Here is a 14989-nt window from a genome sequence, read left to right as displayed (position 1 = left end):
CTGTCAGTGGCCTGAAGGGAACAAGTGGCCATGGCAGCAGCAAGGAAGGGCCCGGTCAACTGTCACTGCTGCTCAGAGCTACAGAGACCATTGGTGGAGAGAGGCAGGAAGGCAAGGGATGGGCCCGAGCCTGTCAGTGTCCTGAGGGGGATGAGCAGCCATGGTGACAGCAGTGAGGAAGGGCCCGGTCAACTGTTGTTGCTACTCCTACGAGGAGGGGCAGGAGCAGGGCTCGAGTGAGGGTGGGGAGGTCTCTGGGATTAGGGGGCTTCAGCTTGGCCTATCAGCGCCGGCAACCTCCAGCTCCTCGCAGGAATAGCAGCAACAGTTGACCGGGCCCTTCCTCACTGCCACTGCCTTGGATGCTCGTCCCCCGCAGGAAGCTGACAAGTTTGGGGTAAGGGGGATGGAGCAAAAGGATGGAGAAGCAACCAAGAGGGGTGAGGGGATGTGGGATGGAGGAGTAGTAGAAGCAGGAGCACAGCTGAGGTGAGGGGGCTGTGTCAGGGGCTGAGGGGAGCAATCAAGTACTAGCGTGCAGATGCTCTGCATGAGTTAAGATAGTTTTTATTTAAAAACCTTATGAGCAAAAGGTTTTAAAACAAAATAGGATAAATGCATCCAGCTATTCTGTCTGAAACTGTGTCCCGGATGCTAGCAGTTCTTCAACAGTTTTCTTCTTTTAACTCTCTTTGACTGACGCAAACTCTGCCTTTTATGCCCTGAAATGACCTCTCCCCCCTGCCCAAAGCAGCCAACCAGGAGGGCAGATTTTGCATTCTTGGTTTCTATTCCTGGGCTAACCTTTTAACCTTAGGCTGTAATTTCCTGGCCTAACCTTTTCACCTGGGCTAACCTTTTCAGGTGAATGGGGAAATAAGGACATGTATGGAATTATTTCCTAGGCTAACCTTTGGACTTTAGAGTGCCATTTTAAAACATACAGCATATCTATAACTTAATCTCAATCTTTAACAGGCACCTTTAAATTCTCTGTGAAGCTCATTTTGTGGAAAGATCACGATGAACCATGTGACTAGTTCATTTACTTCTTCGAACTGTGCAAAGAGGCACCTTTTTAAGTGGTGCCTTTCTTTTATTTAGTGGTGGAGTGGGGGAAGAGAGCAACTTTTCCCATCCAACCCCAGCATCTTTTCCTATCCAACCCCAGCATCTTTGCAGTGGCTGTTGGTGGTGTTTACCTTTTATTTCTTTTTAGGCTGTGAGCCCATTGGGGATGGAGAATCCTTTTATTGCTTTTTGTATGGAAACCACTTTGAGAATGCTTTTGTTGAAAGTTGAATAAAATAATAAATAAGAAGAATAAATAAGATTCCATAGGGAAATGTCGTCCACGTAGGGACTGATTCTGTAATATGGCAAATTCAAATTGATGGAAACCGTTTGCAAAATTACAGTATTTGGTCCCTGAATGCCTTTCCCGATGGAATCTTCTTGCTGCTTCTAGGGCCCTTAAATCCCATCCATTAAGTTTCCACTAAAAACCACAGACATCTATTCAGGACTTGACAACATCCACACATTTCAAATATACTGTCATGGAGCAAGAACATTCCTCCTGGAAGTTGGAAGAAGGAAGATGAGACTGCTTCATTTTTTCAATTACCATGACATTCAGACATCAACCTTTTAAAAATAATTTTCTGTCTAACACTTATCCATGAAATATATGCACTGTTTTATAGCTGCTTCCACCCCCGCCCTCTCTACAGGATCCCCACTGGGACAAACTTCTCAACAACGCAACATAAAATATTACTCGATAGAATACAACATGCACTTGAGTGCTGGCATGACATATAATGAACTATTGCTAAAAGCTAAAAAATAAAAAATGTACTAAATAAACAAACAGAGAAGAAGCACAGCTTCTATGTGGCTAGGACAAAGAGTCTCATGAGTTCATTGTAAAAATAAGTCAAGAGGCCTTCAGCTGAGAGTTGTTTGGGGGGAAATGTGTACTCTTCTTTTTTCCAATAACGGATAACCTATTCAATATTGGAGTAAAACAGCTGATGTAAACCTGTTGATATTAACAAACATCAACAAAAGCCTCTTCCAAAAGGAATGTTACCAGAGAAATGACTGAAGGGTTCAGCTCTCTCTAGTTGCTCCTTGAGTGTTGCTTGCGTATTTAGATTTAAGGTGCTACTATTGTCTGTGTGAATAATGTAAGTTGATTTCCAGACCAGGTGGCATCACTAAAAGCATATATTTAACCTCTTCCTCAAGAGAGGAATAAAGACAAATCAGCTTAAGATTGTGTATTATAAAGTACCACATTGACAACAAAATATATGAAGCAGTGAAAAGAGGATGCAGTGGCTAACTTACTACTCAAGCGTACATCAGCCCAGTTATGCTGCATGTATGCAAGTTGTGCACATGCAAAAATTGCGCAACTGATGTTATACAAGAGCAAGCCCATTTTTCCAATGGGCTTAACTCTTGTCATTAATGCAACTTGAGCAACATTACTGGGTTGATGTACCCTTGCATGGTATGTTAGCCATTGGCTGGCTGACATCCTGACTAACAAAGCAGGAGATGCACCAGTGTGTCTGAAAAGTTCAGCTTATCCAGCTATACTGCTGGTTCAACAGTGGGGGCAAATTTCAATGACCTCTCCTTCCTCAGGAAGCACTCTATGCCACCCAAAACTATGTCCCTGAGGGTTGCATAACCCTCAGGGAATATTTTGGGACATATTTTTGGGTGACACAGAGGGCTTTTGAGGGAAGGGGTGGTAGTTGACAGACCCCATACCACACACTAGTACCAGTGCAGTGTTAGTCTGGAACTGTTTAGAAGCATTGGTGCTACAGTGGTGCTTCTCTTCTGGCACCAGTGCTTTGTTAGAATGTCAGCCACTGTCTGCAAATATAAAAACCTTGCTAGAAAAACTAAAACCTTTCAGGAAGCAACAAATCTGTGCCCACATTCCAGACCACTCTCTGTTCAGGTGCTCTAATTCTGTGAATATTCTATTCAGGTACAGCACCCACAGAGCTCAATTCAAAGCCTCACCCCCGTGCTGATGCAACTGAAATCCCACCCCCTGCTCACTGAGAAGACAGTGTTTGTCTGAAGAGATAAACATTGTACTTCGGGGCAGATTATTCGGTGATTAATAATCGAACTCTGGAGTGGTGATGGCGGGGGGGGGGGGGGCGTGTTCTGATCCCAGAGAGAATCTTTCCCTGAGCACAGTCCTGTCCTCATGGGAGAGGCAGGATTTCAAACTGCATGAGTGTAAGAGGCAGGGTACCAAGGCATGCTTCTGTGGATTCTGTGGTGGATCCAGTGTTTCGAATCTAATCTGAAGCTGGAAGGAATTAGAAGGTAAACTAATCAGATCACTTACCCCACCCTCTCCATCTCAGTGGTGTAACCAATGAATTCCTATATCACCTTTGGAAAGAGCCTACTTTTAAGAAGTCTATAGAAGACGAATTATTCATAGTGATGAAAATAGTAGAAAGCATTGTTAGCCCACAACAGATTAACCCACATAATCTTAGATCTCAAAGGGCTACAAGCAAGTGGGGTGGAGGGAGTGCATCAGACTACAGGCCCTGCAAAGAAAATAGTTTCAGATGATTCAGGCAGGTAAGAAATACTATAAACACAGGGCAAGTGGGGGATAAAGGGAGGCAGGAAACCTTCTTCATTAGGCAACCAGACCTGTAGCAAAATGCCATGCTGGATGTGGTATTTCTGTATTTAAGAGTTTTGTTTCTAGGCTGCTAAAGTAGTCCAGTTAACTTTGGTTACTGGGCATGCTCAGTTTGTGTTAATGTGTTGCTAGCTGCAAATCTACAAAATAGACACAGACAGAGGCCTTAACAGTGCATGTATATATTACACTGGCCTCAAATATTACAGTTGATCTTGAAACAAACCTGTTTGCAGAGACTCTAAAAAAGAAAATTTGATTAGGCCACAAGTGCACTTCATCAAACCATTTCTATAGTTCATGATCACCAGAGAAAATGGCTGAAAAGACTAAGAGCCTTTTCTCACGATCAGTGAGAAAGGGCTCCAATCTTTAGGGGAGGAAGCCTTAAAATGCTTACCTTGCAGCAGACAACCGAGGGCTCCTTACTGGGTGGGTGGATTGCCTGCCCAGACAATTGCCGGCTACTGCTGGCACTGTGGAGAATCGGGGGCTGGGATGCATCTTCCCGTCCCCAAAAGTCCTATAATACACTGTGTGAGAGCACGGTGCATTATAGCATGTGGGTGCTGCACGGAGCTGCATGGCACCTACACATGAATACCTACACAACCAGGTTTGAGGCCGGTTTAAGGGAGCCCTTGCACCCCAAACCAAGGCTAAGCAGCAGGTTCCTTAAGCAGGTTTGCCACCATGCTGCCGCCAGGAGCCATGTAGCTCCTGGCAGATTACATGCACCGGCAAAACCAGGCTGGGCTTCCTTAGCCTGGTTTTGCCTTTGTGTGTGAATAGCCCCTAAGTCTATATGGGCCACAAAAGTGCCACTAGAATCAAAACAATAAATTACTTAAATTCATAGAGCTCATAAAATCACAACACTCTGTATAGACTGGCACTTATGTTGCTAAAGCTAGGCAATGTGGTGAGAATGTTGCTTTAAAGTCAGAGACACCCACGTCCAAATCTTACTCAGCCATGAAGCTCACTGGGTGACTTGGGCCAGTTACTATCTGTCCAGCTTAACCAACTTCACAGGACTGTCATGAGGATAATGTGGGTAAGAGGAGAACTAATACACCACCCTCTTCTCCTTAGAGGAAAGATGGGATAAACATGTAAGAATTTATCTTCTCACTGCCATTGATTTTTATAGCATTAGAAGGCCTAATTGCCAGCACTAATATTTGTAGACAAAATCATAGCCTCAATATGAAGGATGCATCTGTTTATTGCATGTTGATTTTAATACAAATGTAAGGAGCAGCAGGGATAGTCACGTCCTCACTACTACTGGAAAGGCAAAAAGCAGCAAATAATCAAACATGTCCTAATCATATTTGCCATGCTACCTGCATATTTTGTATTGAAGTATGTATATCTGAATAACAACAACAACAATGGTAATTGGCGCCCTGGGTGCAGTTCCAAAAGACCTTGAAGAGCACCTCAACACCATAGGGGCCACAGAAATAACTATCAGCCAATTACAAAAAGCAACTTTACTGGGAACAGCCTATATTCTGTGACGATATCTATAACAGCATCAACATTGACAATAAAATTCAGCCATCCCAGGTCCTTGGGAAGGCCTTGATGTCTGGATAAAACAAACCAGTCAATAACACCTGTCTGATGGTGTAAATAAATAATAATAATAATAATAGCTGCAGCAATCCAACTCAGTTCAAACATGTGGAATTTATAACTTGCACCATAATAACAGAGAAGATAAATGAGTATAAAATCTAGCCATCTAATATTTCTGGGAATAGTTAATTGGGTAATAACATACAAACACCAGCCTAGCAAAACATTAATTAGGGAGGCAATCATCCATGCCTTGTTTTCCCCCTTTCCTGCTTGCCCTTGCTAACCACCATTGTGAGAGCCAGCCAACATCGTGGCATCCACAGCACAGCATTGATGTGTGAGCTCTCATGGCTCTATCTTAAAGCCAGAAAACAGAGTGGGAACTATGAGAAGCAGCTAACTTAGCGCTGTGCCACGATGCAAACATGGCAGCTCTCATGATATCATCTCTGTGGTCTGGCTGTAAAGGAATGAGACCATGGAGGAGCCAGGATGGGCCAGACTGTCCCAATATGGGCACTCCCTGTCTCTGCCAGGAGAGAGAGCAAGAGATTATATATGACCTTCCAAATGCTTTTCCTCTGCAGAAATATGGCTCGCTGCCCCAGATTTGGCACTCTGTCTCTGTCAGGAAAGATACTGGAGACTTTCCCCCCTTTTTGCAGATTTGAGTAGTATAGCATTTTGTTGACTGTTAAGCTTTAGTGGGACTGCATGTTTCAGTGTTCTTATATGAAAATCTCCCTGTGCATAGAAAAATGCCCCAGGACTGCACGTCAAGGACAATGCTAGGCCAAACCATTCTTTCCAACATGCTGGCCTGTAGTGAAGCTTTTAAACAGAGCAAGTTTCATAGAGTATATCACACTACTTCTGTATCAACTTCACTGGTTGCCAGACTGTTTTTGGGTGCAGTTCTAGGCACCGGTTATTGATGTTAAAGCCTAAATGATTTAGGATCAGGATACCTAAGAATACCCTCTTCCTGTATGGTCCTGCCCATTCTCTGTGGTCAACTGAAGAGGCCCTTTTTGGTATGTGACCACTAGCTGATGTGCAATTAGTGGACAAGAGGGAAATGGCATTCTCTGAGGCAGCTCCCAGGATGCTGAACATGCCATGCCATGGGAAATTAATCTTGCCCCTTGTTTGATGGTTTCCCGGCATAATTTAAAGACATTTCTGTTTAGGCGAGCCCTTGACTTGCCTTCCACTTGGTTTTTGTTGTACTTCTCTTTGGTAGGTTGATCTGTTGTTTATCTGAATTATATTGTTTTGATATAATTTTATTGCAATTTGGTATTGGTATTGATTTTAAATGTTGTAAGCTATCTCGAGCACTCCTTTTGGAATGGAAAAACAGGATCATCCTAAAAAAAAAGAATAAAATGGTGGCTGTATGTGGAAGGGTTTTGGTATAGGAAGGAGGACTCTACTTGTTGTTCCCCCAATTCCAAGCAGTGATGCAATTCAGGAAAAAAATCATTTGATTCTGCTTAATATATAATGTGGTCCTAAGAACATAGTTACAAAATGTAGGAAATGAGACAAAGGAAAAGTTCACATGCAGCAGTGGAAAGGTTGCTTGGAGACTTTTGTTTTGTCTACTAAGAAGATCAGGTGCCTAATTAATAAGTAATCATACAGAGCTGGTACAAGGAAACATCTTTTTTAAAAAAACACACACACCAAAATTGGGAATTCACTTTTGTGGCAGCATTTTTGCCCCACTGAACTATAGTCAAAGCTATAAATATCACTACTAAGACAGAACAAGGTTTCTGACTTCAGAGCATGAGAGCATTATGGAATAGATATCACACCACACATTTCAGCATCCTTTTCCCTCTTTTTCAAAATAGTTTGATCTGACAGCTTTAAAGGAAATGTACTTGAAGATGATGTGAAGAACTCTCTTAATGTTCCTGACGGGATTGTGGCTTCTAATACTTTATCACAATGAAGTAAAAGCCTTTTGGTGGTTCACAAATGAAAACACACACACACACACACACACACACACACACACACACACACACACACACACTTTATATAAATATATAAACAAATTCTCTTTAAAGGTCCAGAAATTGGACTTGGAGGTGGCTGTATGGCCATATCCTTAATGTAATGCATTGAAATTGATAGTCACTAGGATTATCTATAAATTAATCTAAATTGGCTAATGATCATACAAACATTATTCCAAATATTATTTTTGGTCCATTACTGGAGGAATAATATTTGTATGAACATTAGCTAGTTTAAGATATAATGATAGATACTTCTAGTGACTATCAATTTCAATGTATTACATTAAGGATATGGCCATACAGCCACCTCCAGTAGGAACATATATGAAAGTATGTTTTTGAAAGAACCATTTTTTATTGTGTAGACTGTATTACAGAATTCTCTATATTACGCCACTGAAGAAGGCAAAGGTGCTGAAATGTGTCTGGTGTAGGTCCAAGAAGCATTACACATATTTTCATCAGAGAAGTTACTACCTTCATATGGATTGTGCCCCAATATAAAAGAACATTGAATACATCTTCCAACACTTGGTGGCACTACACAGTAGAAACTTGGGACAGATACATGGAACCTGAGTAATGTTGGTTTATAGACTTGATATATCAAAATACACCTTAAAATAGAATTTCTGGACTTCTAAAGAGATTTTGTTTTTATATTTTTATATGGATTTTATGTGTGGTTATTAGATAGTTTTTTAGCAATTGGGATCAGTATCTTGATATTGATGAAATGACATTATTTAATATTTATTGTTGATTAAACTGCGGGATCACACAATCCAATCTATTTATATATTTTGATTGTTAGTTTCTATTTGGGGTTCTTCTAATACTTTATGCCATCCCAAAAGCCTATATTTGTATCTACCCTACCACGGAGTTGGGAAAAGCGGGTGGTGGCAAATATGAAGGAGAAGAGGGTAAAGGAACTTCGCATCCTCACATCATTAACCAAGCCTCAAACAAATCTTAGCAAATCATTGACCCCACTGAGAGTAGTTCTGAGGGTAAAGATCTCGAGGAGTTCCAGTATTCCTTAAGACACAATTTCTTTCTTGAGTTAGCCTCCACTGCCTGAAATAGCTCCAATTTTTGTGTAGCAAATACTCTTTCTGCAGGTGAAACTTTCGCTACTCTGCCTGTATGGTTTGCCAAGCTCTCAAAAAGAGCTCCAACAGGAAGGAGGAATTCACCTAGGCAATGGAATGGATATAGAAGTGTCCTCTTTTGGACCAAATAAACCTCATACCCTCACTAATCATAGAAAAGTTTGAATAGGAACCATGGGTAATTCCCAGGGGCCTACTGCCTGATCCTGGAAAGGAAAAGGAGGGTGAGTGGTTCCCCAGGAGGCGGAGTATACCAAAAGCCTCAAAACCTAACTAGTCCAAGTTTTCCTCTCTCTCTAAATTGCTCTTCAACCCAGATGACCTGCACACACACACACACACACACACCCCGATGTGTTTTTGCCTCTAGGATTCTAGCTACTATGTGGCAACCTAGCCTATACCTATATTCCTGCTAATAGCTTCGGGGGCCCAGATTCTTAACATCTCTGGCAGCTGTACCTTCAAAGGAGTACCTGAATCAGACCCTCACTCAGACCCATCAGGCTAAAAGGGATCTGAAGGCTGAGGAATGTGAAGATACTATCTCATACATGCCCCAATTATTAACTCCTACTGAATATATTGCATTAGCTTCCTCTCTGGTAGGAATCCCTGGGTCCACTATTCGCTTGCACCGACTTATAAATGGACTAGCCTGTCTTTTGCATCAGACTGTCAACAGAACTTCTAAGGCTATATCACTTTTACTGGAAGAATTGGACCAGGTTAGAACTGGCGTGTTACAGAACAGAGTGGCCAATGATTATCTGCTGTTAAAGAACAACTATGGTTGTGAACATTTTCAAGGATTTTGCTGTTTTAACATTACAGATAATAAGGTCTGTGTGAATGAGAGAAGTCATACTTGAGACCATCAGGGATGTTTTGAGTTAAATTGGCCTGTATGAAATGAGCAAGTTTGGAATGTACTGTTATCTCAATATAAAAGAGACGTAGAACCTGCTAGAGGGCGTGGCCGCCACCAATGAGCTTTGATTGCTAGCAAAAACTTTAATAAAGCTCTGTTTGGAAATGTGACACTGGTGCCTGGTGTAAATTACCCAACCAAGGGATGAACGAGGGAAAATCTCTGTCCTACGACACATCTCATTAACAGCCTGTTTTCTTCCCATACAAAAATTGTAGATATTTTGGAGGACCATAAGTAAAAGAGGATCGGGGGAGCAATTTTACAGCAGAGAAAACCAAACATATCAATGAGCAAAAGCAAACACTGGAACTGATGGAATGATGATGTTGTCATTTGCACTGATGAAACAATTAGAACAGCATAACCGTAAGCATGTTTTACTCAAAAACAAGTGTCATTTAGTTCAATGGGACTTGCTCTATAGTAAGATTGCCGCCTAATTCCCTAGAAGGTTTTGGGAATGTTTTACTAATAGGAGCAAAGTTAGATCCCAAAACAGGAGTGTGCTGTGCCCTTGATTCTATTTCTAATTCCACATAAGGGAAGAAATTAACATTAGCTAATTGGCCAGCACTGGGAAAGGTGCAGATGAATGGGGAGACAATAACAGAAATGCAAGAAGAGATAGGGAAGACACTCCAAAGGGGGGAAAAACCTGGGTGGGGGAAGAGAAAAAGAAATAAAAGTTCAGATACTTACGTACTTTGTCAGTGGGAGTTGCAAAGGTCCCATAAAGGAGACAGGAATGTATGCAGCAGATCTTTCTGGAAAGAGAAATTTATGAAGGAGTCAGAGATTTTGGTCCTTATTCGAGGCTTTTTCTTCTACAAGTCATATTGCACTACTCTCTTACTTTTCTGCCCAGACAAAAGAAGCAATGCTGAGACCAGCATCATGGCCTTGCGTAACAAACTAGCTGGAACATCTATATCAGTCAGAAAGGCAACTGTCATGTTATTACAGCCTTGAAGGAATGTCACTTTAAAATAAATGATCTGCTTTGTCACAAGCAACACTATGGAGGTAAAGAAAAATACAACACCCAATCTAATTCAGAAAAAGCAGGGGGGAAAATCTCCTGATGCAGAGACAAGTCACAAAAGAAGCTTTCCCTGCTTTATTTTTGTGTGTTTCAAGCTGTTATTGAAAGCACAAGAGCAGGGCCAGTAGAAAAGGTGGCAGTCCTAAGGTCAGTTCAGCTACTCGGATAAATGCTTTTCTGTACATGATGCATAATGAAACTAGCCAAAATGGAAAGGGAGAGATAAAAAATTTCATTGCTGTTATTTCTCCATTAAAGAGGTGATTCCATCTTTTGGATTATAGTACTTTGCCTCTGATGCTTTTGTGTTACTTTTGTATAAAGCCTCCCACACTGTGCTGTTCTGTAAATCTAGAATTTGTTTTCCAACTGCTGCATTTAGCAGTGTAACCATGTATCTTGCTATTTAATGCTGTACTTTTGTTAAATGGAGCCAAAGGTTGTCTTCTCTTGTCTGAAAACAGCTCCAATAATGACATTATTTTATTATATTTTCCTCCCACTCTTGTCTCCAATGAGCTCAGAGCAACTTCTATACAGCACCCAAGTGATCTCCTCTCCAGGAAGGATAGATTGTTCCAGCAGTAGAACTGCATTGTGTGCCCTTAGACCAGTCTCTTGACAGACACAACAATATTAGAAAAAAAGGAAGAGGAACAAATGAAGATTTTTACATATACTTCCTTGAGACTGTTGCATACTTCACTTTGCACTATTAGTGAGTAGGTTGGGAACTCAGTATAGGAAGTAAAAGAAAGATTATTAACATTCTTAATTGGAATGTTAATTACTAGCAATCACAGTAGATTAAGTTCATTGTACCATTTGTCAAGCTACTGTTTAATACACAGCTATTACAGAGCCACCTAATGGCTCAGCAGGGAAATGATTTGACTAGCAAGCCAGAAGTTGCTGGTTTGAATCCCCACTGGTATGTTTCCCAGACTATATCAAGCAGCAGCAATACAGGAAGATGCTGAAAGGCATCATCTCATACTGGAGATATAGAGGAGGCAATCGCAAACCCCTCCTGTACCAAAGACATCCACAGGGCTCTGTGGTCGCTAGGAGTTGACACCGACTATTTATTGCACCTCTGTATGTTCTTCTTATTTTTTTTCCTCCTGGTTGGCTTAAGGCTGTAATAATAAAGTTGATTGATTGATTGATTGAATTGACACCGACTAGATGGCACACTTTACCTTTATTACAGAGCTAATGACAATGCTAATACAGAGATTGGCTGAAAAGCAAAGTTTAAGGTAATGTGAGATGAATGCCCCTTAAATTCAGATTAATCTTAATAAAGCAATCCTTAAAAACAATTTAACTTTGGAAAGTGAGACTGATGAGTAGCCCAAGGCTTGGTATTTTGGGCTTGATTGTGGGAAACCCAGTTCCAAGCCTTACTGTTGTGTGAAGTGGACTGACTGATTTTGGGCAAGTCACTGTTTCTCAGTCCAGCAAAAAGTGCTGTTCTTGGAAGAGCAGCATATTTAATATGTTAATATTACATATTAACATATGTAATACATAAACCTAGCTTAAACTTCAAATTCTTTAACTTAAGGGCAGCTTTTGTGCATCCGGTTCAAAGCTGTAGCAACAAAGGGACTGGGATCATAGCATAGTGGAAGAGTACATGCTTTGCATGCAGGAGATCCTAGATTCAATCCTGGAAAAACTCATTTCTGAAGCATTGGGGCACTACTGACAGTCAATGTAGTCAACACTGTTCTAGATCAGGGATTCTCAGCGTTGGGTCCCCAGATGTTATTGGACTTCAACTCCCATAATCCCCAACCAAAGGCCACTAGGACTGGGGATTATGGGAGCTGAAGTCCAATAACATCTGGGGACCCAACATTGAGAATCCCTGCTCTAGATGGAACAATGGTCTGACTTGGTATAAGGGAGCTTCATATAGTCTAATAGGCAGGAGTATAGAGATCTCATTTTGTATCCTGGTTCCCTTCAGCTGTGTGGACAAGCAAGCGGCCATGGCAGGTTCAATATTCTTGCACATCTAGATAACAGGCAGTCTAAGCTGAAACAGCACATTCAATTCTTTGGTTTTGAGCCATCTGGACTTGCCATTAGTAGTTTGTTTGTTTGTTTGTTTGTTTGTTTGTTTGTTTGTTTGTTTATTAATCACACATTTTTATACCACCCAAAACTTACTTCTCTGGACGGTTTACAACTCCAGAAGTTGAACACTTGCCTGACATCCTGACTTATGGAGTGCATGTGCAGCAAAAGCAGCACCCATATATTCGTTGCATTCCAGCACAAAGCAGTGTGGATGGTCACATGACACACTGTCAGTATGTGTGTGGTTTTTGCCAATCTCCCTTTCCCTCTGAAGTGCTCCAGGGGCAAGAGGGGATTGGTTTAAATTGCTCCTCCCCTCCCTGAACTGCCCCTGCTGCTTTATTCTGGAATGCAGAAAATGTGTGCATGCTTCCTTTGATGCATGTACACTTCATAAATTAGGATGCTGGCCATTGAGCAAATAATAACTCAATAAATTCTGGCTGATTTTTAGTCAATTAGGCTGCGTTAATTGTTGGGGTTTCTAACTTTCTACTAGTTGCTGCCAGTAGAGAACCTAGGGCAAAAAGGAGCCTGGACTTGAGGGGCTTTGGAGGCCGCCGCTGCCACTGTGAGGCCCCCACTTAATATTTTTTACCTGTGGCTACCACCACTGCTGCTCCTGTCATGAAGGAGCTCCAAATGCTGGGGGTGTGTGTGTTCTCCCCAGAGCCCCTGCACAGTATTGAGCATCGAGAGTTGCATGCCCATGACATCACGGGCATGTGACGCTCCTCAATGCACAGGCGTGCCTGCCAGCAGGCCTACCAGCCACTGTGTCTGTGGCCCACCACCATCACCAGGGGAAGGTCTACTCCGCTTGGCCGCTCACCCCCCAACCCGATGGTGAGGATTACAAATAGCGGTGGGACAGTGGCGGGTACAGGGCGGCAGTAGGGTGGGCGTGGGGAAGCGTCTCAGTAGCAGGGCTCTGGGGATGCCCCCATATCATTTGGAGGCCCCTCGACATAGGAGACCATGGACCTGATCCCCAAGGTCCATGGCTAAATCCGCCTCTGGTTGCTGCTACCACCTGTTCTGTCATTCTGTTGCTTTCATTAAGAGAATGGGTCTCTCTGACCCGCCTTGGGTCATGGATTGAACAGTGTTTTCTGGCAGTACCACCCCACCACACAGACCAGCATGTGAAAATTCAGCCTGCATATATGGGTCAAAAGAAGACTGTGGAGGTCTGCTGTGTTGGGGGAAGTGCTTTGCCAGGCTGGGCTGCATACATGTAATGCAGCATGACACCATGGCAAGGTGCTAAACACATGTATTGCAAACAGGTTGAATCAGGGCAGATGCTCACAGCAGGCTTGGGCCATTAAGGAGCAGCCACACCGTACTATCTGTGTTCTTTGGGCAGGAGATTAATCGTTCTTATTCTGACTAATATGTTTTTGACAATGTAAATGCCCAGATTTTATGGGTTACATTTGTATTCCAGTTCTTCAGCAAGGACGTTGGAATGACATTTCAACTTCACAACAACTTCGTGTAAGCGGGGCTGAGTGGTGGTGACTGATAACCCAGCGGCCTTCATAGCTAAGCAGGAAGTTTTGTTTCTAACCTATTCATTAGTCAGAGTGCAACTCCATCTTATTTCACTTCAACTTACTCCCCCCGCCCCACTGCTGCCAAGTTTTCTTTTTTAATGTGACCCAATAAGCATCTACATGCAGGCAGAATTATGCTCATATTCATATTTACAAGAGGATTCAGGCCAACTTTGAAAGAAACATGTGGGGAAAACATCTTTTTTGTTGTTAAGAGAAGAGAATGCAGCTTCTGAGCCAATGTGGTGAACTCAGATAACAAGTTTTATTGTTCACTTTATGCGGCAGCAAATAACAGATAGGCTAAAACCCAGGAGCAGTGAGATAGCTAGACACAGTGCTAACAAGGACTTGCATGGTGAACAATAACTAGACAATGGTGCTTCCTGTGGAATTCTAGTGAGGGCCTTTTTTCTTGGAAAATAGGTTTGGGATACGTGAAATAGCAAAAACTATAACTAGAATATCAATTTAAATGAACCGTTCTTTCTCCAGGAGCATGATAAAAAATGTAGGGCATGATTCCTTCTCACACAAAGATCCAGATATCATTTTAGACTACAGAGTCTCTTTTCTCTCCCAGTGCACATCCAAGTAGCATAGCAAAGTATGTCAGGGGCCGCTGTGTTGTTTAGTTCTGCTTTTTGTTCTTCTGCAGCTTTTAAAGTTTTTTGGGGGAGCTGTAGCTGTTGGGTGGAGCTTTTGCAGAGTTTGAGTATAACAATAAAGGGTACTTGTGTTTTTAGGCTTGTGTGTGTCCCCTCCATTTTTCCTGCTGCCAACACAGCTCTTTTGGCAAGGAGGATGAGATGTGCTGAGAGCTGAAGACCAGCAGGAAGTGTGGATCTGTTCTCAAATGCTATTGGTAAGCAATGGAGGCTCCTCATTTGGGGCAGAGGGGGTGTTGCCCTCCTCCTTGCCAGCCACC

The 14989-nt window shown here is 42.3% G+C and overlaps 1 protein-coding gene and 1 long non-coding RNA gene across 2 annotated transcripts in view; one reads left to right on the top strand and one right to left on the bottom strand.

Moving 5' to 3' along the window:
* Positions 1 to 10191, bottom strand: part of MC2R (melanocortin 2 receptor) — a 43879-nt gene extending 33688 nt beyond the window's left edge. The window contains exon 1 of the mRNA XM_053248373.1: positions 10073 to 10191. The gene's annotated coding sequence lies outside the window, so the exon portion shown is untranslated. The remainder of the gene's footprint in view (positions 1 to 10072) is intronic.
* LOC128324158 (uncharacterized) lies at positions 261 to 10734 on the top strand. The gene is made up of 3 exons (XR_008306675.1): positions 261 to 489; positions 9585 to 9735; positions 10235 to 10734. It is a non-coding gene; the product is annotated as an uncharacterized LOC128324158 (long non-coding RNA).
* Positions 10735 to 14989: the final 4255 nt, after the last annotated feature.

This window comes from Hemicordylus capensis, chromosome 4 (assembly GCF_027244095.1).
Source record: "Hemicordylus capensis ecotype Gifberg chromosome 4, rHemCap1.1.pri, whole genome shotgun sequence".
Lineage (NCBI taxonomy): Eukaryota > Metazoa > Chordata > Lepidosauria > Squamata > Cordylidae > Hemicordylus > Hemicordylus capensis.
Note: the sequence above shows the minus strand (reverse complement) of the source record. Positions and strands in the feature narration are given on the sequence as shown.